We start from the raw sequence: 24,370 nt of genomic DNA, 5'->3' as shown, positions 1-24,370 counted from the left end.
GCTATGTTTTTATCGGCAACTGTTATTAACTTTTTTTTTTTGTTTTTCCTTTTTTTTTTTTTTTTTTTTTTTTTTTTTTTTTTTTTTTTGAGAGTGGAGTTAGATGTTCTTACCATAGAGTTTTACAGGGTTATAATAGCTTTCTTTACTGCATTATATGTAGAAGTGTGGTGCAGTGCTTTTATCTGTAGCATTTAATTTTTTTAATTTTCCATTTTTCAAGAATAGTTTCTGCTTTGTTAATATTTATACACAGGCTACTTGTTGAAGTAATTAATTAAAAATATAACCAAGTGCCTAAGTCTTTCAGCTGATGTACTAGATATTAAATTCTCCTAAGTTATGCAGAATCGTTTTTACAATTTTGATAAATTATGCACTAATGTAATGGCAATTTTTTAAAATGCAGATTTAAGCCTGTACATTATTGAATCTGATGACTTGGCAAAAGAATCAGGTGCTTTCAGCTTTCTTGAGAAAACCCTGTATGTAGCGTTTGCACTGACTAACAAGATGGTATTGCTGGGTCTTTAATTTAAAGAAATTAATTTGGGTGTTCATTGCATTATTTAGTTAGATATTGTTTATTGTAACTTCATGTTGGGTTTAATTTTTCTTGTTTTCTGACTGTTAGGTTGATAAGACTTTGAACCATGTAGTAGTAGAACATTGGCTAATATTACCCATACTTAAAAACATGAATAATTTCTGCCCTGCCATAATGTGACTGAAATTTTCACTTGGCATCTGAAAGTATGCATTATGTTCAACCAGCCCTGCCCCAGATTTGTGGGTAGTAGTTTATTGAAGCTTAAATTTCAGTCAATATTTAAAAACAAAAGCAGGGCATGCCTTTCTGGTAGTAATCTAATAGTTTGTCTTTTTGTTTTTCTTCCATTTCTTTAAGATTAGTTTGACTTTTATTATTTTTTAATTAACTTCTGTGAAGTTGTTTACTCTGAAAATTGTACTGGAATATTTTAAGCCAAGCTGATCTTTCACCAGGTGTACTGTATGTAAGGGCTTCTCCTGCTAGCAAGATGCTTAAACAGGATCATGTTATTGGTCGTCTGAGCTATTTAGTTATTTTACAAAAACCACAGCATTGTATCAGAGAAGATTTTGATAAAAGTTTTGTGCACATTTCCAGGGGTGGGAGGGTTAACGTTTCCCTGAAATTTCTTGATTGGAATGAGTAAATACTGGTGTTTGATACCTGTCTTAATGAACATGCTCATAAGGTGACTGATACGTTGTAAATAATACCTGAGAAACAAAGGGGTAGTTTTGATATTCTGGTGTCAGTATGGAAGATCTTACACATTTATTTAATACTCAAGTGTATGAAGATGTTTGTTTATAACATAACAGCACAGTAGCCTTGACTTAGTTTTGTTTGGTTAGTACTGTACCTTTTTGCCATGGCCAGTGCTCCCCATCCCTACAAAGACATTTTATTTATTTCACTCTGTAACCTGAAATGAAGAGGAACAAGAGTTTTAAACCATGTTACATTAACTTATTTCTGACATTATAAATTAGCCTAGGATATTACAGGAACATGATTGTTATATAATTTATATCAGAACCTTTCTATAAATATGAGCTTATTACATTTGAAATGCTTCCAATGTACTTTATTTTCTTTCTTTTCTCTTTTCTTTTCTTTTCTTTTCTTTCCTTTCCTTTCCTTTCCTTTCCTTTCCTTTCCTTTCCTTTCCTTTTCTTTTTTTCTGTTTGTAATTCCAAAAAGGTTATGTAAACCAGTCTGTCTATTTCATGGATATTTAATAGTGAGATCTTCCATGTTGAAGGTAATGTATTTTTTTTTAAGATTTTAAAATTGCTATTTTGTTACAAAATAGAGACCTATTAACAGTTGAGAGCTCCTTATGTGCCCTCAGGGAAAGAACCCTCTGTGCAACAGAACTACACGAACATCTTCAGCACTTTCTGAGGGTGATTATATACTACATAAATTGATCTTGTGTATTTAACCTTATCTTTTTAATTTTAAAGCTGAAATTTTGAAACGTGGTTGTGCTCTTCTGGAGGGGTTGGGCTGCTTAGGTGTTTGCCTACTTGTTCAGTAAACTGCATTTCATCAGTGTATGTGTACACCTGCCAACCTGATTGGTGGGTCTCAAACATTCATAGGAAAATAGTGCTTGTCTTGCAGCAGATGATCCCATCAGACAATAACTTCTTATTCTTAAATGTTTACTCTTTCTCACTAACAACATAGGAATTGTTTCTGTGTTCACATTATTCTGTATTGCATCTTTTATGTGGTGACAGCTTACTGTCTGTTTTAGTGGGTATAATTTGAAATAAGGCTATTGGATCTCTGCCACTTAAGAAGAAAGAACAGTTCATCTGACCTTTCTTCAAAATGGTACCTGCTGATGTCACAGAGGAAAATAGTACAAACAGACCTAAAATGTGTTTTTTTTAATTGGGGCAATCATCACTTTGACCCTTTATCAAGATGACATGATGAACACATTTGGAATTAGAGGCTACAGAGCAATAGAAGAGAAACTTTGTAATGTTGGTATCTAAAATGCTTGTATTGCCTATGGGTCTAATCAGGAATAAGTAGTATGAAGTCTGAAAAAAAAGCAGGGAAATGGTGTAGGTTTCCTTATTTTTTTTTCCCTGCCAGTTTTCTGAGTCCCAATTCCTAGTCTATGTGCCGCATTCAGATGCTGTGAATATAATATCATTAGTTTTGTGTGGGCTTCTTTTATTTTATGAATTCTAAGAGTTCTGTGTGTATTTCTTCTAGTTGGTACCTACACAAATTAGATTTCTCTTGCTTTTGCCACTATGACTTATTTCAGTGCCAGGCAACGTGTCAGTGTATGTAGGGACATTGTACATTGTAATTTTCAAGAAAATATCTCTTAAGGCCAGTGGCACTGATTCTGCTTTCATAGCTACTTACTCTAGTAAGAGAATTCAATGAAACTTCATTTAAAAACTAAAATTTTCCAGTGGTATGGATCCTAATCACTTTGACCCAGATTTCAAGTTGATGCTAAGTTTACAAAGCACATCCTGATTTTATATACAGAAGATTAAAGAATGCAATGATTTGTAGGACCTTTGAGTGGCATCATTTAACTATTTGAAAAAAATGGTTTAAAAACCTTCTCCCCTATTTTTGCATTTTAGATGAGTTAAAGCCTATGTTGTCTTTTTGGCCAGGGATAGAACTTGTAACATTCAGATTCGGTATGTCAGTTATAAATCTGAGTACTTATTCCCTTGCATCTTTGAGTCATTTTCTAAGCAGACTGTCACCAATATTGGTAACTAATCATTAAAGAGAAAAGTTGCATTGCAGCTATATATTAGTGTCTTAGAACTGTTCTTTTGTTTTAGTGAATAAAGAGTACCAATGGGATCACTTACTGTTAACTCCTTCTACTGAAGGGCCCCTTCTGCAAGCAGAACACAAATGAACATGCTCAAGGAGTATCCCGTTTTCTAGAGATTAAGTTTGCTAGTAACTCCTTTACACTAGCTATTTCTTTGTATCCCTTTGCTGGCAAGGGAGTACAAGGAGTCAAACCACAGATCAGAACACCCCACATTTGAGTGGAGACTTATTTTTACTCTAAGGGGAGCTATTTCCCCAAGTCTGAAACTGGCAATTATTTTTTTTCTCTTACATAAAAATTTAAAATATCCCCCAAACCAGTGGAAAACAGACACTGGCTGCACTTAGTACTGCCAAGAGCCAAGGTCATTTGCACATATTCCATCAACCTGTCAAAAATTAGGCCTCACTTTATAACCCAAGGCATGGAAGTGCATGCATTCTCTTAGCTGGGCAAACAATTATACTGTAGTTGTGATACAACACATGTGGCTTTTATTTGTACTGCACATACCCACTGTACAGCCACTTGGGAGTATCGTGGTTAGCTTGCAGCAACTGCCGTCTGCATTTATACTGTTTATTGCATATTCTTTTCCCTGGAAGTGAAAGAGAAATGTTTTTCTTGTTGCATTGATTACATTTTATAAATTTGCTTAGCTGGAAAGTTTGGGAAAAGAGGCCTGTTTGTCAATTGTACAACCGATTGTGAAGCTTAGTGTGAATATTTTTACGTCTGTATTAGACATTTTCTTTGCAAATCTATTGTTCGATTGAAATGTAAATGAAATTAAAGATGGTGTACACCCATCATGTAAAAAGCAGGCACCATCTCTAAGATGGATTTAATGCTCATTTTTAAGGCATATACTCAGCTTCTATTTAAAACTATAAAATAATTCTGTACAATGAAATGGGGAATATATATGGGAATAAATTCTATTCCATTTATTTCAATTTGAATTTCCAAATTGTAATGTTTCCCTTTGTGCTATAGGAATAGGATTAAATGGGGGGAAGGCTAGGACTTATAAGGCCTGTATATGGGGGGAGGGCAGAGATGGAACAATGAGGGTTGTGATGATAGTGAATAGCAAAGAGTGAATTCTGTGTGGTTTTTGCTGTAGCACTGAAGTGAAGAGATATTAGCTTTGGCTGTTCACAAAATAGAGCATCATGATTTTCAGTGTTTGAGAGAAAATTGATGGAAAAAGTTTGCAGTACTTGACATGTATTTGCATGCACAAAATAAAATTATTTGTCCACCTTAAAAGTTGTTTTCTTAGTGTCAATGTTAAGTTTATGGTATGTTTTAGTTGTCCTGATTTTCTTGATATATCTTAAGTAAACTAGAAAGACACTACTAAAGTAGGGACTTAATTGATCACCTACTTCATTGGTATACCATTGGGAAGTAAATAGACCCAAAGAAGTTGAAATATTTCTTAATTCTGTCTGACATTTCATTCAATAGAGAGCACTTTCTAAATGGGAGATGGTGTAAAATAGGTAATACTGAACTTACAGTCTTTGGGACAGATAAGGAGAGATGCATAAATAGGACAAAGTCATTCTGTAGGCTTCAGAAAAAAGTTTAAAGATGGCCTAAATCTCAGCACCATTTTTTAATGACCCCAGAGTACCTTTATTTATTCACTCAGCCGATGTGTCCTAAGCCCCCATCTCTGCTGGTCTTTTAAGACTAGGTTAATGAAATGAGCCCTTTCCCTGGATGCTCATAGTGTAGAAATGGGAAAGATCAGGTTGAATAGCTCTAAGAGCTACATACAAAGGGGCTAGTTGTTACGTTGCGCAAGAGGAGGTACTTCTGTGAGAGACCCTCTGGCTAGACTTTAAATCCTGCATACCCTTTTTACCAGTAGCAGATTACCTTCCTGACCCACTTGATCTTTACACCTGTTTTGTATTTTCATTGTTTTATATTTGAGATGTTATATAATTTGCCAAAATCTTTTTTTTTAATTTATTATTATATGTAAGTACACTATAGCTGTATTCAGAGACACCAGAAGGGGGCGTCAGATCTCATTACAGATGGTTGTGAGCCACCATGTGGTTGCTGGGATTTGAACTCAGGACCTTCAGAAGAACAGTCAGTGCTCTTAACCGCTGAGCCGTCTCTCCAGCCCCTTGCCAAAATCTTACGATCAGAAAGTAATAAGACTCAGAGTTTTGCTGTCTTTCTGTCTCTCAAAAAGGTAGTGGTGATGGTAGTTGGATCCATTTTCACTTAAGTAGAAAGTGTGATTAAGAGATGGGGCTTCACTGACTAATAATATAAACAGCCAATTCTCAGAGAGTTCTAAGTGTTATACTGTAGATCATTGTCACCATTTCCAGACAAGAAAAGGGATACAGATACTTTTAAGAATTTTCCTAAGTTCACACTGCTAGAAGAGGTATATGGACATTGAATGCCATGGAAGTTACATAATCTGAATGATTTAAGATTTTAGAAAGGATACTTTGGCAGTGATGTAAAATGTAGCTGGAGATAGGCCAGCAAGGAGGCCAGGTCAACCCTGTAGGTAAAAAGTGTTGACTCCATGACCAAGCAGGGGTAGAGGAAGAGATGAGCTTCAAGACTGGGCATAGGGGGGAACAGCTGAGAAATTTCCTGTGCAAAAAAAAAAAAAAAATAGACATCTATACATTATTTTGTTTAAAGATTGCAAACCAAGGACAGACATAATTGTAACACACAGTCTTGAATAAGCCACGGAGTGACTTTAGAGTATAGGAAAAAGGAAGAAAAGCCATGAAGAAATAAATGATCCAGGCAGAGAATGGGAGTTATTACAAGGGTAGGATCTTGTGTAGCTCAGGTTGGCCTCAAACTTACAGTTTCCTGAATACTGAGGTCATAGGTTTATACCCTTGCACCCGGCAAGAAAGGAAGTGTCATGAAGGAAATGAAATTTCAGGGAGATTTATGGTCAATACTTGTTGAAATAATTATATGCTTCAGCAGGACAGTGGTGATGCACACCTTTAGTCCCAGCACTTGGGAGGCAGAGACAGGTGGATCTCTGAGTTTGAGGCCAGCCTGGTCTACAAAGTTAGTTCCAGGGCAGCCAGAACTTCCCAGAGAAATTTTGTTAATAAATGAATAGACAAAATTATATGCTTAACAGAGTAGCTCAGATGCTCATATGACCAGGTCTTTCTTCAAGTCTTTTCTCAAAACCCAACCTCAGCGAGGAAAAGTAAGGAAAGGAAAAGTGTAGTTTAAGACAGATACCTAAGTCCAAGAGAATGGACTTTTTTTAAAACTATTTTTAAATAGTTACAGATCAGAGAAAGTTACAGAAAGTACAGACATTACCATGTACCCTTTACATAGTTTGTCCCACGGCAGTATCCTACATAACTAGTACAATATCAGAACCAGGAAACTGATATATGCAATCCATAGACCTTATTTATACCTCCTCAGTTTTGTATATATTCACCTGTGTATGCCTACCCATGCAGAGGGGTGTATAGGTGGTTCTTGTGCAGTTTTCTTAAGTGTAAGTTTGTGGAAAGGTCATTGGTAAGATAACAGGGTTGTTTTCTCCCATTCATTCTTTTAGCCCTTTAGATTCACGTTGTTTTTCTTCCCATACTCTAAACCCTGTTCTCCATCTTTGTAATTTTGTCATGGTGACAGTGTTACAATAAATTAAATTATACCATATGTAATCTTTTGAAATTGGCTTTTTTTTTTTTTTAGTTCAGCACAAGTACCTTGAACTCCAGCCAAGTTGTTGCGTGCATTAATAGTTTGTTTCTTTTTATTTGCTGAATAGTATACCATGGTATAGATATACTGTGGTTTGTTTACCCATCATCCATTAAAAGGCATTTAAGTTGTTCCAATTTTTTTACTACTACAAATAAAGCTGCTATGAACATTTATATAAATGCTTTTGTGTGGATATAGTTTTATTTCTGAGATATTGAGATATACACTGGTATTCTTATCTGAAGATCATGATTTATACTCTGAAGCTCAACTTAGATGAGTTCCTTAAAAATTCAATTTGCCAGGAGTGGTGTGATTTTTTCAGTGGGTAGAGAACAGGTTGCTTTCCCAGAAGACCTGGATTTAATTTTCCAGCCCCCACATGACAGCTCACAACTATCTTAACTCCAGTCCCAAGGGCTCTGATGTTTTCTGGCCTCCACAGGCAGGAGGCACTCATGGTGCACAGACATACATGTAGGCAAAACACCACACACACACAAAATTTAAAATTTTAGAAAATTGAGTGGGTGAAAATGGATACATGACAAATTACTACACAAACAATAACACAGTACCACACTCTCACAGATTCTGTAGGTCAGGAAGGTGAATGTGACTTAAAGTGGTCCTCCGAGTCTCTTCTGAAAGCAATCCAGAAGTTAACTGTCACTGCCATCATCTTACTGCTCCAGTGGGGAAGGATAAGCTTCCAAGTTCACTCTCATGGTGGTAGCATTTTCTTCCTTAAGAACTTTGCAATGAAGGCCTCAGACTTTTGCTGGCAGTTAGTTGGAGACCAGTCTGTCAGTTCCTTTCCAGGGGGCCCTCAGTAGGACTTCTCATGGTAGGAGGTTGGATGGGATTGGCTCATCTAAGTGGCAAAAAAAGAAAAAGAAACAAAAAACCAAACCAAAAAACAAAACAAAACAAAACAGAACAAAACAAAACCATAGAACAAGCAAAAGTACCCTCATGTCAACGTCACTGACCTGCTGCTATGTGGCTACAGGGAAGCCTGTCCTGAGGTGTTCCTCTAGTGTCTTCTTACTGAGAAAATTCTGTGGTGTCACTGTAGAGCAGAGGAAATCTTTGAAGAATTGTGACTGTTATCAAGGAGTCTAGATTGAAAACTAAATTGTGACCTGAGAGGCAGTAAGTTTGTCAGCCAAATAACTTTTACAAACTACCTATCATGGCTCTGCACCTACTAAGGAAATTAGGTTAATTACAAAAAATATTTCTACAAAGAATATGCCAGACCCAGATGGTTTCTTAAGTAAATTCTATTAAATACTTAGAAATAATGCCAATTTTACAAAAGCTCTTAAGGGGAGGAGTTAACTTCCAACTAGTTTTATTAAACCAGATGTCTTCCCATTCCTATTTCTGTGATGAAACACCATGACTTAATGCAGCTTAGGGAGGAGAGGGTTTATCTCACATCTCTCAGGTCATTACATCACTGAAGCAAATTAGGACAGGAACTCAAGGCAGGAACCTGGAAGTAGGAACTGAAGCAGAGACCATGGAGGCTTACTGGCTTTCTCACTGATTTGCTCTTTGCTTCTACACCCCAGGACTACCTGCTTAGAGGCAAACCATCCAGAAGGGTCTACCAAGCCAATCTCATGGAATCATTTTTTCAATTAAGGTTCCTTAATTGAGATATATCTACCTGGATACCAAAGTAAACCTGACAATAAAACCAGACAATGACATTACTAAAAAGTCTTTGTGATTACAGATACAAAAATTCCTTAATATGTCATATACATAAGGATTTTAGTATATAAACATAAAATGTAACACATCAAGCCCAAACGTGGCTTATTTCAGAAATGCAGGATGGGTTTTGAATTTGAAAATCTAATTGAGCATATTAACAGAATAAGGCTTTTTTACTCTTACAACTTTTTGAATTCTCCCATAACATTATATATATAACATTCTGATTGCAGTTTCCCTGCCCTCTTCTCTTCCCAGCCCCTCCCCCCCTCTCCTCTCTCCTCCAGATCCACTCTTCCAGATTCCCTTCAGAAAAGGGCAGGTCTCCCAAAGATACCAATCAAGAGTGGCAATAAGACTAGGCACATCCATAGTTGAATGAGGCAACCCAGTAGTAGGACAAGTGTCCCAAAAGCAGGCAAAAGAGTCAGAGACAGTCCCTACTTCCCACTGTTAAGAGTCCCACAAGAACACCAAGCTACACAATCATAACATATATGCAGAGGACCTAGGTCAGACCCATACAGGTTCCCTGATTGTCAGTTCAGTCACTGCAGGCCCCTATGAGATCTGCTTAGTTGTCAGAATAAGGGTTTTATACTCTATAGGGTCTCTTAAAAATTTTTTTAAAGATTCGTGTATATTTCTCTGTGTGGGTGTGTGTATATTATTGTGGGGTATTCACCAGAGAAGACTGCTTGGACATGGGTTTAAGCCAGTAGGTCTTCATTAGCTGGCCAGTGACTACTCTGGCTTTTTAGGATCCCAGCATAGCTCTGAACCTTTCTCAAGATGAGCTTTTAAACACAAAAACATGTTCTTCAATTAACAAGAACAGTTATCCAGAAGCGGAACTACAGAAGGCAAAAAGATAAAAAGATAAAAGAGACTTCCCATTGACTATTGACTTTGTTTTAGTTTTGGCAAGTGAGGCTGTCTGTGTGTTGAGTTTTTACAGCCTAAACGGTACTTCCACAATGAACGTGTATTAAGTCAGATATCCTAAGGTCTGGGGCCTTGTTGTAATATGGAAACAGGCATCTGTGAAGGCCAGGAAAGGTGTCAGATCTGGAGCTGGTCTTACAAGCAGTTATGAACTGCCTCATGTGGATGCTGAAAACTGAATTCTGGTCCTGTGCAAGAGCAGTATGTGCTCTTAACCACTAAGTCACCTCTCCAGCCCCAAATCTTTTAAAATTTAATGGAGCTCTATTATACTGGCATGTACAGAAATAAGAAAAACACAAGCTTTCTTATTTAAAACAATTAAGGTTTCATTTTATATTAAGTGTTAGCCTGAGTGCATGTATTGCAGCTTGTATGCTCCTGGTGCTCAAGGGGATCTCTGAACCCAGATCCTCTGCAAGAGCAGAAAGTACCCTTAACAGCTAAGCCATCACAGCCCCAGAAACGTTCTTAAAAACAGATTTTGTCCTTACATTTCTAAGAGTGTGGGCTATTTATATTTTAAGTGAAAGTAGTATTAAAGTTAAAACCCATACCAAAGATACCATTTTATGGTCGTTTATTCTGGATTCCAATTAAAAAAAGACATTCAGTTATAACTAATGGAACATCCTACCCAAATAAAAAGAAGGGAAAAAAAGAACAGGGAGAGAAGCGTGTGTGTGTGTGTGTGTGTGTGTGTGTGTGTGTGTGTGTGTGTGTGTGTGGTGGGGGGCGGGGAGCACAGATGGATAGAGTTTATACGTCAAACATACCTCATTCATACTGCTTACTATCATTCAACTGTAGGTACACCTTTAATACAGTCTTGTATTACTGAAAGCATAACATACTCTGGGGCACACATTGTTAGGGGATTTCAAAGCACATATAGTGTATGTACACAAACTAAGAAGGCTATGTGTCACCAGGCAATATAATCTTGATAAGATCTCCATCATACATGCACACAGTCCTTCATTGGTCAATGTAACAAAATAAGAGACAAAAAAAGACTTGTTAGAAATGTACAAAGAAATGATGAAAAAAAAAGAAGAAATTTGATAGAAGAATAAATCTTGTTTCACTGGAAAAACTCTTTCAAGCAGAGCAAGTCTTGAAACCCCCTCAGTGAATCTAAGAATTTATCCATGATATTTTTTTTTTATTTAGTTACTTCACATTTCTAAATTTGTTTAATGATAGTTTGTAAATCTGGTTGGTGCTTCTCTTGCTAATAAAAGTTCTTTCATAGTTACAAAAGTATGACTTTTATTTTTCTAACTAAAGTATATTAATAATATACTCTACTAATATACAGAAAAGGATAATACATTTTTATGTCACATGATACTATTTGTTCAATGGAAACTTTGTAGTTCAATCATTCCAAAAGCCTGGTAAGCTGGCTGTGATGGCGCACACCTTTACTCCCAGTGCTCAGGAGGCAGAGGCAGGCAGATCTCTGGGATTTTGCAACTGCGTTTCAGGACAGCCAGCACTACACAGAGAAATCCTGCCTCAAAAAACTAAACCAAATCAACAAACAAAAACAGCTTTCCATGAATGTTCATATGTGCACACATGCAGGTTGGTGTATGTAGACATATGTGTGCATGCACAGAAGGCCAGAGATCGAAACTAGTGTATTCCACAGTCACTTTCTACCTTTTATAAACATTTGAAAAATACTTAACTTACATGTGTTTGTCTGTATGAATTTATGTGCATACCTGTGTGTAGTTTTTTTTTTTTTCTGGGATCATCTGTACAGTATTTTTCTTTGTTATATCAAATAGCAGCATTGTATTAACTTAATAAAAATTTGTTTATTATTTTATTTATTTGTTTGTTTGCTTGTTTGTTTTGAAATAGGGGTTCTCTATGTATCCCTTGTTGTCCTGGAACTCATTCTGTAGACCAGCCTGGCCTTGAACTCAGAGATTGAACTGCCACTGCCTCCTGAGTGCTGGGACTAAAGGCATGTGCCACCATGCCCAGTCAGTGCAAATTTGTTATTTCACAGTTTCTGCAGGCCAAAAGTCTAGGACTGGAATGAAGGTGTCTGTATGTGACGCTGTTTGAAATATATTTACAGAGCCAAATATATTTACATCCACCAAGCCAAAAGTGATGTCCATTCCTTTCTGAAGCCTCAAGAGAATTATTCACCTCCCCACTCATTTTGCTCCTTGCTATATATGGCACAAGTCCTTATTGTCTTGAAGGCCACCAGCCTTGAAGTTTTTTGCTTATTTAGACTGTCCAATTCTTTTTCACTTAGTTCCCTTTTCAAATTTAGACCAGCAACTCATATTGTTTAATTCCTTATATAGGTCAATGATTTCTGGCTTCTGCCGTGCCAGGATTTTTTTCCCACAAACAAAACAAAACAAAACAACACAAAACATTCATGTCATAAGTTCTTATTTGGTACACAATTTATGTTGATAAAAAATCAAGTTAGCCTGGTGTGTGGTGGTGCACACCTTTAATCCCAGCACTTGGGAGGCAGAGGCAGGTGAATTTCTGAGTTCAAGGCCAGCCTGGGAGTGAGTTCCAGGACAGCCAGGGCTATACAGAAAAACCCTGTCTTGAAACCCACCCCACCCCCCAAAAAATCAAGGTTATCATTGATGTAGATTTCTTCTATTGATACTAAATATTTGAAAGTATAGGGCTTAGACCCAGCCTTTCTTTTGCTGTTATTATAAACTGATCTGAGATGATTAAGCTTCTGAATTAAGGGCCAAGTAGCAAATTCATGGCTCTGAGTTTATTGTTAGGGTGTTTTCAGAGATTTTAATTAGAAATAGCTGATAGTAGTTAACAGATAACAGTCCAGATTACTTTACATAGTTTTCAAAAATGTCAGAAATCCACAGAATGTGACTTTAATGTTATTTATTCACTTGTTGTTGAGACCAGCTGCTCCTGACAGCTTTCCCTGTCTTGGATTCAAAGAAGAAATTGAGCATCTTGAGTTACTCCAGTTGTGGTGAAATAGCCACTAGGCCAGAATTGCCTCATTTCGGATGGATCTGGAGGGTATCATCCTGAGTGAGGTAACCCAATCACAAAAGAACTCGCATGATAGCACTCACTGATAAGTGGGTATTAGCCCAGAAACTTAGAATACCCAAGATACAATTTGTAAAACACATGAAACTCAAGAATAACGAAGACCAAAATGTGGAGACTTTGCCCCTTCTTAGAATTGGGAACAAAACACCCATGGAAGGAGTTACAGAGACAAAGTTTGGAGCTGAGACGAAAGGATGGACCATCCAGAAACTGCCTCACCCAGGGGTCCATCCCATAACCAGATACCAAACGCAGACACTATTGCATACACCAGCAAGACTTTGCTGAAAGGACCCTGACATAGCTGTCTTGTGAAGCTATGCCAGTGCCTGGCAAACACAGAAGTGAATGCTCACAGTCAGCTATTGGATGGAACACAGGGCCCCCAATGTAGGAGCTAGAGAAAAGTATCCAAGATGCTGAAGGGGTCTGCAACCCTGTAGGTGGAACAACAAAATGAACTAACTAGCACCCCCAGAGCTTGTGTCTCTAGCTGCATATGTAGCAGAAGATGGCCTAGTCAGCCATCATTGGGAAGAGAGGCCCCTTGGTCTTGCACACTTTCTATGTGCCAGTACAGGGGAACACCATGGCCAAGAAGTGAGAGTGGGTGGGTAGAGGAGCGGGGGGGGGGTATAGGGGACTTTGGGGATAGCATTAGAAATGTAAATGAGTGAGCTGGGCGTGGTGGCGCACGCCTTTAATCCCAGCACTCGGGAGGCAGAGGCAGGCGGATTTCTGAGTTTGAGGCCAGCCTGGTCTACAGAGTGAGTTCCAGGACAGCCAAGGCTACACAGAGAAACCCTGTCTCAAAAAAAAAATGTAAATGAAGTAAATACCTAATAAAAATTGGGGAAAAAATTTAAAAAGTAAAGAAAAAAAGAATTGCCTCATTTCATCGACAGACATAATACTGTCCAAAGAAAGGACACAATTACCGATTAGGACAGCTTGATTCTGCCGAGACAGAGTAGGCTGGTCCTTAATGTTTCTGTTTCTCTAAGTCTGTCAGATGACCCTGGCCAGTAGGCTGAAGACCGCTGCTCCAACACGCTGAAGTAAGGGACTGTCCAGGTGATCTGCGGTCTCTATGATTGTCTAAGTTTTGGAAGCTGTGTTAGGCTTCCTATATATTTTCAGTTAATATCAGCCATTCTTGTATTTCTGATGGGATTGGAAAACTATGTAGTCTCCTAGCCAACCCAGGCTTTTTACTTTGAGAGGAACAGATTTAAGAGGATGGTTTTCAGATGGCATTCAATCTAAAGCCAAGACATAGCCAGGTGCAGAACTATATACGCTTTTAAGTTAGGATAGAGGACAGTGTTCAATGTTATTGGCAAAAATGTTGGACTAGGTGTTAGGTCTATCTTATACCATATATTTTACAAAATGGTAATAGTTGTGCTCAATTTATATTTTGAGAGAAAGTCTTTTTTTAATTAAACAGAAAGGGTGAAATGTTGCAGGATTTCCCCTGTCCAATCACATTAGGGTAGTGGGAGGCTTGTGATTGGACAGGAGAAGGGAGGAGGAGCGGAGGAGTTGAAACAGAGAGTAAGGTCTCAGGAGGAAGAGAGAACCAGAATGGAGGCCAATGTGGAGTTATCAAAAGGTTAGAATAATTGGATTAAAGCTTTACCATTATCATTTGGCTCTGAAATTATTGTATTAGCATCTTGTAAATTGTGTTGTTATTGATACATAAATCTGATTGGCTAATTAAGCATTAAGGTTCTACCAGTAATTAGGTAAGATGGCTAACCAGGGGTGTTACGTGGAAGTGAGATGAACTTGGGGGCCCCCAGTCCTAGAGTTGGCCTGGTGGGAGCCCTGTGGCCTCTCAGGACTGGTGAGTTGGTGGGCCGAGAAACTGAGCAAGTGAGCTCACCTGGCACAGGGGCTCGCTTGAGAGAGTTGTTGGCGGTGACAGGAGCTCAGAAGTGTGGCCTGGCCTTGCTGAGAATTGGCAGGTTCAATATTTAATATTTCCCACAACAGAAGCCTCTAGAGAAGAATTCCCCTTCCCATTCATTTTGCTCCTTGCTATATATGGCACACGTCCCTATTGTCTTACAGGCCACCAGCTTTGAAGGTCTCTGCTTATTTAGACTGTCCAATTCTTTTTCACTTAGTTCCCTTTTTAAATTTAGACCAGCAACTCATATTGTTGAATTCCTCATATAGGTCAATGATTTCTGGCTTCTGCCATGCCAGGAACTTTTTTTCACACAAACAAAACAAAACACCCATGTTTAAATGTTCTATAAGGTTACTTGATTAGTTAGGTTGTTATGAGTGTAGAGAGTTGGAATGTTGTAGATCCAGAACCAAATAATTTTAGGGCCTATACTTAGCACCCTTAATAACCATTTACTATCCTCTTGTCTGACCTCACATCCTGTGACTGTCATGCGAAGCTATTTGAATTATATTTACAGAGCCCTAAAACCCACCAATCCAAAAGTAACGAGTGTCATTGATGGTGTCTGGAGCCTATAGCAGAGATTTTCCTGCCAACCCGAATTATCCCCCAAATATTTGAAAAGTGCCTTCCTTAATGATTTTCTTTATTCTGTAACAGTCTTCATGAGACTGTTGAACATGGTCTTCGTGATAACCTGAATCCTGGGTCATGACCACTCATGCTTGGCTCCGGAATAAAGTCTCTTCTTATTCCTTTTGAAGTAAGAGCTGTATTTTTGCACTGACAAGAATAATTTCTTTATTTTGAAGTCAAATGATCTGCAAACTGTAACAGGTCTTGTGCCACATAGCAAAGCAAATAATTCAATAGATAAAGCGATAGTAGAGCCATTATTAGTAACAAGCCAGCAAGTTGGAAGATAAAAGGCTTTTATTGAAAATTCCACTGTACTACCTGGTTTTGTGTGTTAACTTCAACACAAGCTAGAGTCATCAGTGAGGAAGGAGCCTCAGTTGAGGAAATAACTCCATGAGATCCAGCTATAAGTCATTTTCTCCATTAGTGATCAATGGGGGAAGGCATAGCCCATGGGTTTCTTATAGAACACTGGGCTGGTTGTCCTGGGTTCTATAAGAAAGCAGGCTGAGCAAGCCATGGGAAACAAGTCAATAAGCAGCATTCCTCCATGGCCTCTGCATCAGCTCTTGCCTCCAGATTCCTGCCCTGCTTTAGTTCCTGTTGTTACTTCCTTAGTGATGAACAGTGACATAGATGTGTAAGCTGAATAAACTCTTTCCTCTCTAAGTTGCTTTTTGGTCATAGTGTTTCATCACAGCAATAGAAACCCTTTGTCAGGGGTCACAGATGCAAAGGCTTATTATATGTGACTTCTGAGAAGTCTAATTTTAATCATAGCTATGTGGGTACCACCATGGCATTCTTGAAATAATCAGTTCTCTCTACGTGGTCTTAATGCTCTTCATAGGTCATCAGGATCACCATTCTGATGTCTATAAGCCTGAAGGAAGATTACAGATTAGAGCATCATTTGACTGGTGTTCTCTGATTCCCTACTGCCACCCCAACCCCTGTAACTTGATAAGTTAATTATTAAGAGTGTGATCAGGGTAGTAAGACAAAAGCAGCAGTGAAAAGTAGGCTTGCTAAGTGCTGGGGTCAGGCTAGCCCATTCATTGACTACTCATTTGCTTTCTCCTGTGGGCCTGCACCAGGGCACTGAACCCAGGTTCTCTGGAAGAGCATTCTAATACTAAAATGCTGAGCCATCTCTCCAGCCCCTCTCTGGAAGGTTCTTTCCATCCAACTCCTCCACCCACTTCTACAACAGAGACTGCAGCTTACACATGTTCTTGAAACTAAGCTCCAGGTCCTCAGAGCAGCCAGATGGTCTTCTTTGTTGACATCTTTCCAAAGAGATCGTCCAGGAGGAGCCCCAGGTCCCCTTTGAGTTTTTCTCCACTCCAGCTCTTGCCTAGCTCTCAGGCTGGAGGTCTCCAGGCTAACTTGGGGCACTGGGCCCACTTCAACCTGGGGGCCACAGTATGTCATCTCTGCACAGAATTTACATGGCAGGGGTAGCAGTGGGGGTGGGATGGCATGGGGATATACCTTGCATTTCTGAGTCTGGCCCAAATACTAGCCTAATTCTGGGCCAAATAGGTGGACTTTAGAAGCTTAGATAGGTCTGATGACGCATCCAGTTTTCCTAATCCGTCACCCCCACCACCCAGTTGGGGTAAGAAGATGAAATTCTAAAATGCCCAGCCACGAGGAAGGTGGGCAACTGAAGCCATTCCCTGATAGAAGGGGTACTATTTTAAAAACTCTTGTAAATCTAAAATCATCTGCAAGTAATAAGAAAAAGAAAGAAAGAAAGAAAGAAAGAAAGAAAGGAAGGAAGGAAGGAAGGAAGAAAGAAAGAAAGAAAGAAAGAAAGAAAGAAAGAAAGAAAGAAAAAGAAAAANGAAGGAAGGAAGGAAGGAAGAAAGAAAGAAAGAAAGAAAGAAAGAAAGAAAGAAAGAAAGAAAGAAAGAAAGAAAGAAAGAAAGAAAAAGAAAAACCAGGTGTAGCCAGGCATGGTGGCGCACACACGCCTTTAATCCCTGCACTCAGGAGGCAGAGGCAGAGGCAGGCGGATTTCTGAGTTCGAAGCCAGCCTGGTCTACAAAGTGAGTTCCAGGACAGCCAGGGCTATACAGAGAAACCCTGTCTAAAACAACAACAACCCCCCCAACAAAAAACAAACAAACAAACAACAACAAAAACAAACAAAAAGCAGGTGTAAGCAGGTTCTTTTCAGTGAAGTGATGGTAAATCTCCGTTGTCAATTTGACTGAATTTAAAAGTACCCAGGAAACTGAACCACATCTCTTTGTCTATCTGTGAGGATTTTTCCAGAGAGCATTAGCTGAGAGGGAAAGACCATCCCAAAAGCTAGGACCCAGATGCAATAAAAAGCAGTAGAGTCAGCCAAGTGACAACTTTACCATTTCCTTGAACACTAGATAACCATATCTGCTCTGCCATGATGCCTGAACCTTCTGAAGTTATGAACCAAAAAATTCCTCTCCTTAACTTAATCTTACTAGGTATTTTGATCACAGTGGCAAAAACTAACTAATACAAATGGATAAGGATCTATTATAAGGCTGGAGAGAAGGCTCAGAGGTTAAGAGTACATACTGCTCTTTAGAGGATACAGATTTGGTTCCCAGCACGTACATCAAATAGCTCCCAACTGATTCTAACTCTAGCTCCAGGAGATCCAACACTCAGGCCACCGTGGGCTCTGCACTAATACGCATAACCCATATTCAGACACATGCATACACAATAAAATTATGTTTACACGTCTTTTCTAAGTTTTTATTCTTTTTCTTGGGTATTTTGTTATTTCCTGTATTGACTGCTTTCTTTCATATAAATTCTCTTCAGCTTTTAAGCTGCCCCTTTCAAATAATTATAACTACAACTAACCTTTCTGGCTTTAATGATTTTTATCTAACTTCACAATCTTCTAAAAAAATTAACCTAAATAGTCTTCATCTGCTTAATGTGGGCTACATTCATCGTCTCATTCTTCCAACCCCGTTGCTGGGGTTTAAATCCCAGAACTCAACTATCTTAGGCAAATAGTAGTAGGTTGGATTATAAAAGCATGGCTTCCACCATAGGTTTTTATTTTTAAATTTAATTATGTGTGTATGTATGTATCTGAGTGTGGATTTATGAATGTTGACTGCAGAGTCCATATGCCTAGAAGAGCGCATCAGATTCCCTGGAGCTGGAATTATAGGCAGCTGTAAGCTTCCTGACATGGGTCCTGGGAATAGAATCTGGGTTGTCTGTAAAAACATTATGTGCTCTTAAAACGTACATTTTAAGGATCTACATCCTTCTCCAGCTCTTCCATCTTAGTTTTGGGTTCTCTTCTTCTTAAATGACGACCTCATAGGAAGACCAAGCAGGGTCCTCTTGAAGATGGGGGAGGAGGCAGAGGATGAGGAATTGTTGGAGGGTAGACTGGGAGGGGGATAACAACTGAATTGTAAAAAAAATAATAAATAAATAAAAATAATAATTAAAAAATGTGTGTGCGTGTGTGTGTCTGTGCACGCGCACACACTCACAATATGCCATGGAGTCAGCTCTCTTCTTAAACTCTATGAGTTTCTAAAATAAAACCCTGTTTGTCAAGCTTGGTGGAAAGGGCTCCACCCATGGAGCCATCATGCTGATTCTTTCTTTTTTCTTCCCCATTATTTTCTTCTTCTTTTTCTCTGTGTCCTTCTATAAATACCATGAATATGTGCACACACACATACAGGCATGCATGTGCAAACATGCACACACACTACCACCACCACCAGCAGCAGCAGCAGCAGCTAGGGACAAGATTGTAAGGGAATTCAAGAAACCAATGGAAGCCAGGCTTGTGATGCATACCTGCAGTCCCAATACTTGGGAGGTCAGCCAGGGTTAGAGTGAGGCTCCTGTCTCAAAAAAAAAGCAACACCCCCCCAAAAAACAAATAAGAAACCTCAAACAAACAAACAAACAAACAAACAAACAAAGCAAACGGAGCTGGGGAGATTATTCTGCAGCTGAAACACTTGTGCTCCTCAAGTGTAAGGACCTGAGTTCAGATCTCTGAAAGCCGGGTAGACATGATGGCCCTTCTGTATAAGTCCAGTGCTTGGAAGGTGGAGATGGAATCCTTGCAACAAGCTGGCCAGTTTAAACTGACCATCTCAGGAGCTCCAGGTTCAGTGAGAGACCCTGACTCAATGGATACGGTGAAGAATGACTGAGGGAGACTCTAGTAGAAGTCCACCTTCAGTCTTCTTATGCATCTATGTGTGCCCACATTCCAGCACACCACACACATAACCATAAATGAAAAATAGATAAAAGAAGCCTATGGAGAAACACATGGTAAAACTATCAAAATCAGCTGTCAATCATGAATGTCAGTTTGATAGTGACTTTCTGTTCCCTATTGGCTCACCCCAGCTGATGCTTCAATGGTATCTAAGAGTTTGACTCTAAGATCATAGAAACCTTGAGCAAAGGCAGCTAGCAAGCAAGACTTGCTGCAATTCCTGAGTCACACAAACCTACAATCATGATTGTTGTTTCCCTCCAGTGTTACTACAGTATTTTGCTATAGCAGTGACCAATAGCTACACTTATAATTCTTGGAAGTATAAAGACATCTAAAGGAAATATTTTTATAAAGGATAAAATATTGGGTTCATTATACAAACTATGATCCAGTTATTTTCTAATACATTTATGTCACCGTTGTTACATGATTTTACAACCCAGGACTAAATTCAGTCTATGTTTTCCATGCACTCATTGGTCTTTTCTCATCCTCTCATTATCAGTGTAACCTGAATTTGAGATCTTATTAACATTTCCAACTTCTTAAATATTAAGGCAGACATGGTGCCTCACCCCTGTAATCCTAGCACTTGGGAAGCTGAGGGCAGAGGTTTACTGTGAGTTCTAGGTCAGCCTTGGTTGCACTATCATATACTGTACTCAGCTAACATTTCATTAAGAACCACAAATCAGGGTTTGTTTTTGCAGACAGTCCCAGAGGATGAAGTCTGCCATGGCTGGGAAGGGACAGAGGCAGCAGGAGGCAGTTGGGCACATTGTATCCATAGTCAGGAAGCTAGAACAATGAAGGCTTGTGTTCAGCTCACTTTCTCCATTTGTTTTTGTCTGTCCAGGACCCCATTGTTTGAATGGATCTTCCCACCTCAACTAATTTAGCTAGCCCCTCACAGGCATATCTGGAGTCTTGACTCTAGTGATGCTAGATCTTGTCCTGTTGAGAACCATCACACCTGATTTCAGTGAGTTGCAGTAAGATTATTACCACTCAAAGTGTGCATTGTATATGCTCCTTTGTGACCCAAATAATATGCAAAGAACTCAGATGTCACAATTACCAATGACTAGTATAAATTCGTTTACCAAAATAGTATTATATAATAACAGACCACTTTCAACCCACCAGTCAAGGGGCAAATATATTATTTAAACATATTGACCTTCATAATCACATGAACCAATTCCTCATCATTATATATCTTTCTCTATATATGTGTATTGATGTATCTGTCTATTCATCCATTCTTCCTTCCTACTGATTCTTTTTATCTAAGAATCCTGACCTGGGGCTGGAGAGATGGCTCAGTGGTTAAGAGCACTGACTGCTCTTCAGAGGTCCTGAGTTCAATTCCCAGCAACTACAGGGTGGCTTATAACCATCTGTAAAGGGATCCAATGCCCTCTTCTGGATTTGTCTGAAGACAGATATAGTGTGCTCACATAAATACAATAAATACATCTTTGAAAAAAAAATCCTGTCCAACAGTGAAAAAAATAACCAGAAAAATGACAGAGTTATCTCAAAATAGAGGCCCTTACAATATAAACAAACAACTATAGTTATTTTTCTTGATGACTTGAGCCACTCTAAGACCTACTTTCTTACCCTGTGACTGCTTTTCAACCTACCTCCTACTCAGTTTTTTTTTTTCCTGGAGTAATCTTAGTTTCTCAACATTTTACTTTCTCTACTTGTTGCCTTTTTAAACCTTTGTTGACATACATCTATTAACTTCTCTATTTGGGTAAACATGTTTGAATATAATTTACCACTTCCCTGTTGTGTGTGCAGGTGTGTGTTCTGGGGCACAGCATATTTAGAAGCAAGGAATCAGAAGAATGTCAATGTACTTAGTGAAAATGGGAGAAAGTCGTGTTTAAGAGAACCAGAGATTGGGGCCACAGAGATTGCTCAGTGGTTAAGAGCACTGTCTGCTCTTCCAGGGGACCCAGGTTCAATACCCAGCCCCTACATAAGAGCTTTCAACATTACATAACATTCAGTTCCAGGGGGATATAACAGTCTTCTGGGCTTCACAAGCACTGAACACAGGCAGTACACTTATAAACATGTAGGCAAAATACTCATACATATAAAATAAAATGAAATAAGTCACTAAAACAAACAAACATACAAACAACAACTACAACTAGAGAAGGATCTACAGAAGGAAAAGAGATGAATTGTCAAAGGCTGCCTGTGGTTATTGCGATGTACCTAGTTTTAGTGAACTGATGGGAACAGGCTTTACCGAGTGTGTGTGTGTGTGTGTGTGTGTGTGTGTGTGTGTGTGTGTGTGTGTGACAAGAAACGGAAGAGGGATATCTAGGACTTTTGGGGTTTTATAAGAAGAGTCAGAAAAATGGAGAGAGAGGAAGGGGCTTATACCTTTAAAAATTATTTTATTTGTTGTGGTTTGAATTAGAATGCCTCTCACAGGCTAATACATTTGAGTGCTTGGTCCCAATTAATGGAACTATTTTGGGAAGGATTAGGAGGTGTGGCCTTGTTGGAGGAGGTGTATAAAAGCTCACCCAGTTAATACATGCACAGAAAAGCTGCTCATGAGCGTGAAATCAGGAGAGCTAGCCTTGGTGGAATGGGAAAGCTGGAAGGCTGACCTACTCAGCTATCACCCAGGCCCAGATTCAGGGCTTTGAATTGTTCCACCCCCAACATCTATCCCATATATTATCTAGTGGAGAGTGTGAAGGGGCCTGTCTACAGATACAAAACTGAAGGATCTCCATGGCACAGGACAACAACAGGATATGTGAGAACAGTCCTACTGAGGATCCAGCATTGATAGTGTAGCAGAAGTTGGAGGCCTTGAACTAGACCAATGTCTCAGTGTAATGAACATTTTTAGCTTAAGCTGTTTGGACACATGCTGTGTGACTCACCATGACAAACCACAGGGAGGGTGTGGGGGATGGGGGGTGGGGGTGGGGATTGCAAGAGTGGAAGGTGGATAATGGAGATACTGGAAGATGAGTGGGATTGAGGCATATGATGTGAAATTCACAAAGAATCAATAAAAGGTTAAAAAAGAAAGCTCACCCCAAGCCAAGTATCTCTCTGACTGTGGATCAGGACGTAAAACTCTCAGCTCCAGCTCCAGCATGACTGTTTCCTGCTATGATGACCATGAACTAACCCTCTAAACCAGTGGTTCTCACCCTACCCAATGCTGCACCCTTTAATACAGCTCCTTATGTTCTTGTGACCCCCAACCATACAATTATTTTCATTGTTACTTCATAACTATGTTCCTCAAAGGTATCATGAACCACAGGTTGAGAGTCACTGCTTTAAACTGTAAGCAAGCTGCCCAATTAAATGCTTTCTTTTGTAAGAGTTTCTTGGTCATGGTGTCTTTTCAGAGCAATAGAACAGTAACTAAGATAATAATATAACAGATAATGCCTAGTAAATGATTAAAAATTACATATAAAAACTGTAAAAAAGTGTCCTTTTTACTGATTCTCATTTGCTCTGCAAAGATAACTTTTATTTCTTATATATTTGCCAGTGGTTTCTATCTTTGTCTTTATATGTAATGTTGTTTGTATGATTTTTTTTTATGTAGAAGTTGGGCTGATACGTACTGATCTATTTATTTTATTGTTTTCAAGTCGAGTCTCTTTTGCCCAACTGGAATCTTTGGTTTCAGTGACCCTTCTCTTTCTATGTTCTTATTGCTGGGATTTCTGCAGGCATGAGCCTCCTTATTAATTACTTTATCAATAAAGTAATAACTCCATTATTAAATGTAACAACATATACTTTTAACCCATCTATAGGATATTCCTCCGTAAATGGAATGATTAGGCTAATAGATATACATTTTTGTAATACTGATAGATATCCCTCATTTTTTGACTTTTAATAGTGTTTTATCTTTTTTAAAGATGAGAAAGTATAATATGCTGTAGAAAGGAAGTTGGATAGATCAGAGAAGAAAGAGAGGAATAGTCTTATTAGCTCAAGGAATGGGGAGCTCCTGTACTAGTGATTCATTTAGTGAATGAATGTAGGAGAGTGTTGGATACATCTGGGGTGTTTCATCAAATGCAGGTCTCTTCTGAGTGTTTTGCTTTTCAGGTGAAGAAAGAGTCAGAGTTATTAGAGTGGGAGAGGTATTGAAATTTGAGAGAAAAGATATGAATTGTGTCTTTGAATGTGAGAGAAGAAATTGCCCAGGGAAATGGAGGATTGCTCGGCGGCACTGAAGTGAACTTTAAAGGACTGCTGTGGGGGAAGAAGATTGCTTTATTAGGGAGGGCTGAATAAAAGTAAAATCAAAACCAAAACATTGACTAAATATATATGTAAAGCACATTTTACATTTACTTATTTACATGGTGTGGGGGATGACCTTGTGTAATTCATAGGACACCTTTCCATAGTCACTTCTTGTCTTCCATTATGCCTGTCTCAGGGACTGAACTCAGGTCCCAGTCACCTTTGCTGGCTGAGCCATTTCACAGGATCTTCAAATATTCACATATATTTATAGGGATCTCTTTTGCAGAGGCACTCTGACTGCTGGCTGTGCGAATCACACACATATCATTACTGTACACATACAGCTGAATAAGGTAAGGTATTTATACTGAATGCAAA

This window comes from Mus pahari, chromosome 3 (genome assembly GCF_900095145.1).
Source record: "Mus pahari chromosome 3, PAHARI_EIJ_v1.1, whole genome shotgun sequence".
Taxonomy (NCBI): domain Eukaryota; kingdom Metazoa; phylum Chordata; class Mammalia; order Rodentia; family Muridae; genus Mus; species Mus pahari.
The sequence above is the reverse complement of the archived record's forward strand: the minus strand, read 5'-3'. Positions refer to the sequence as shown.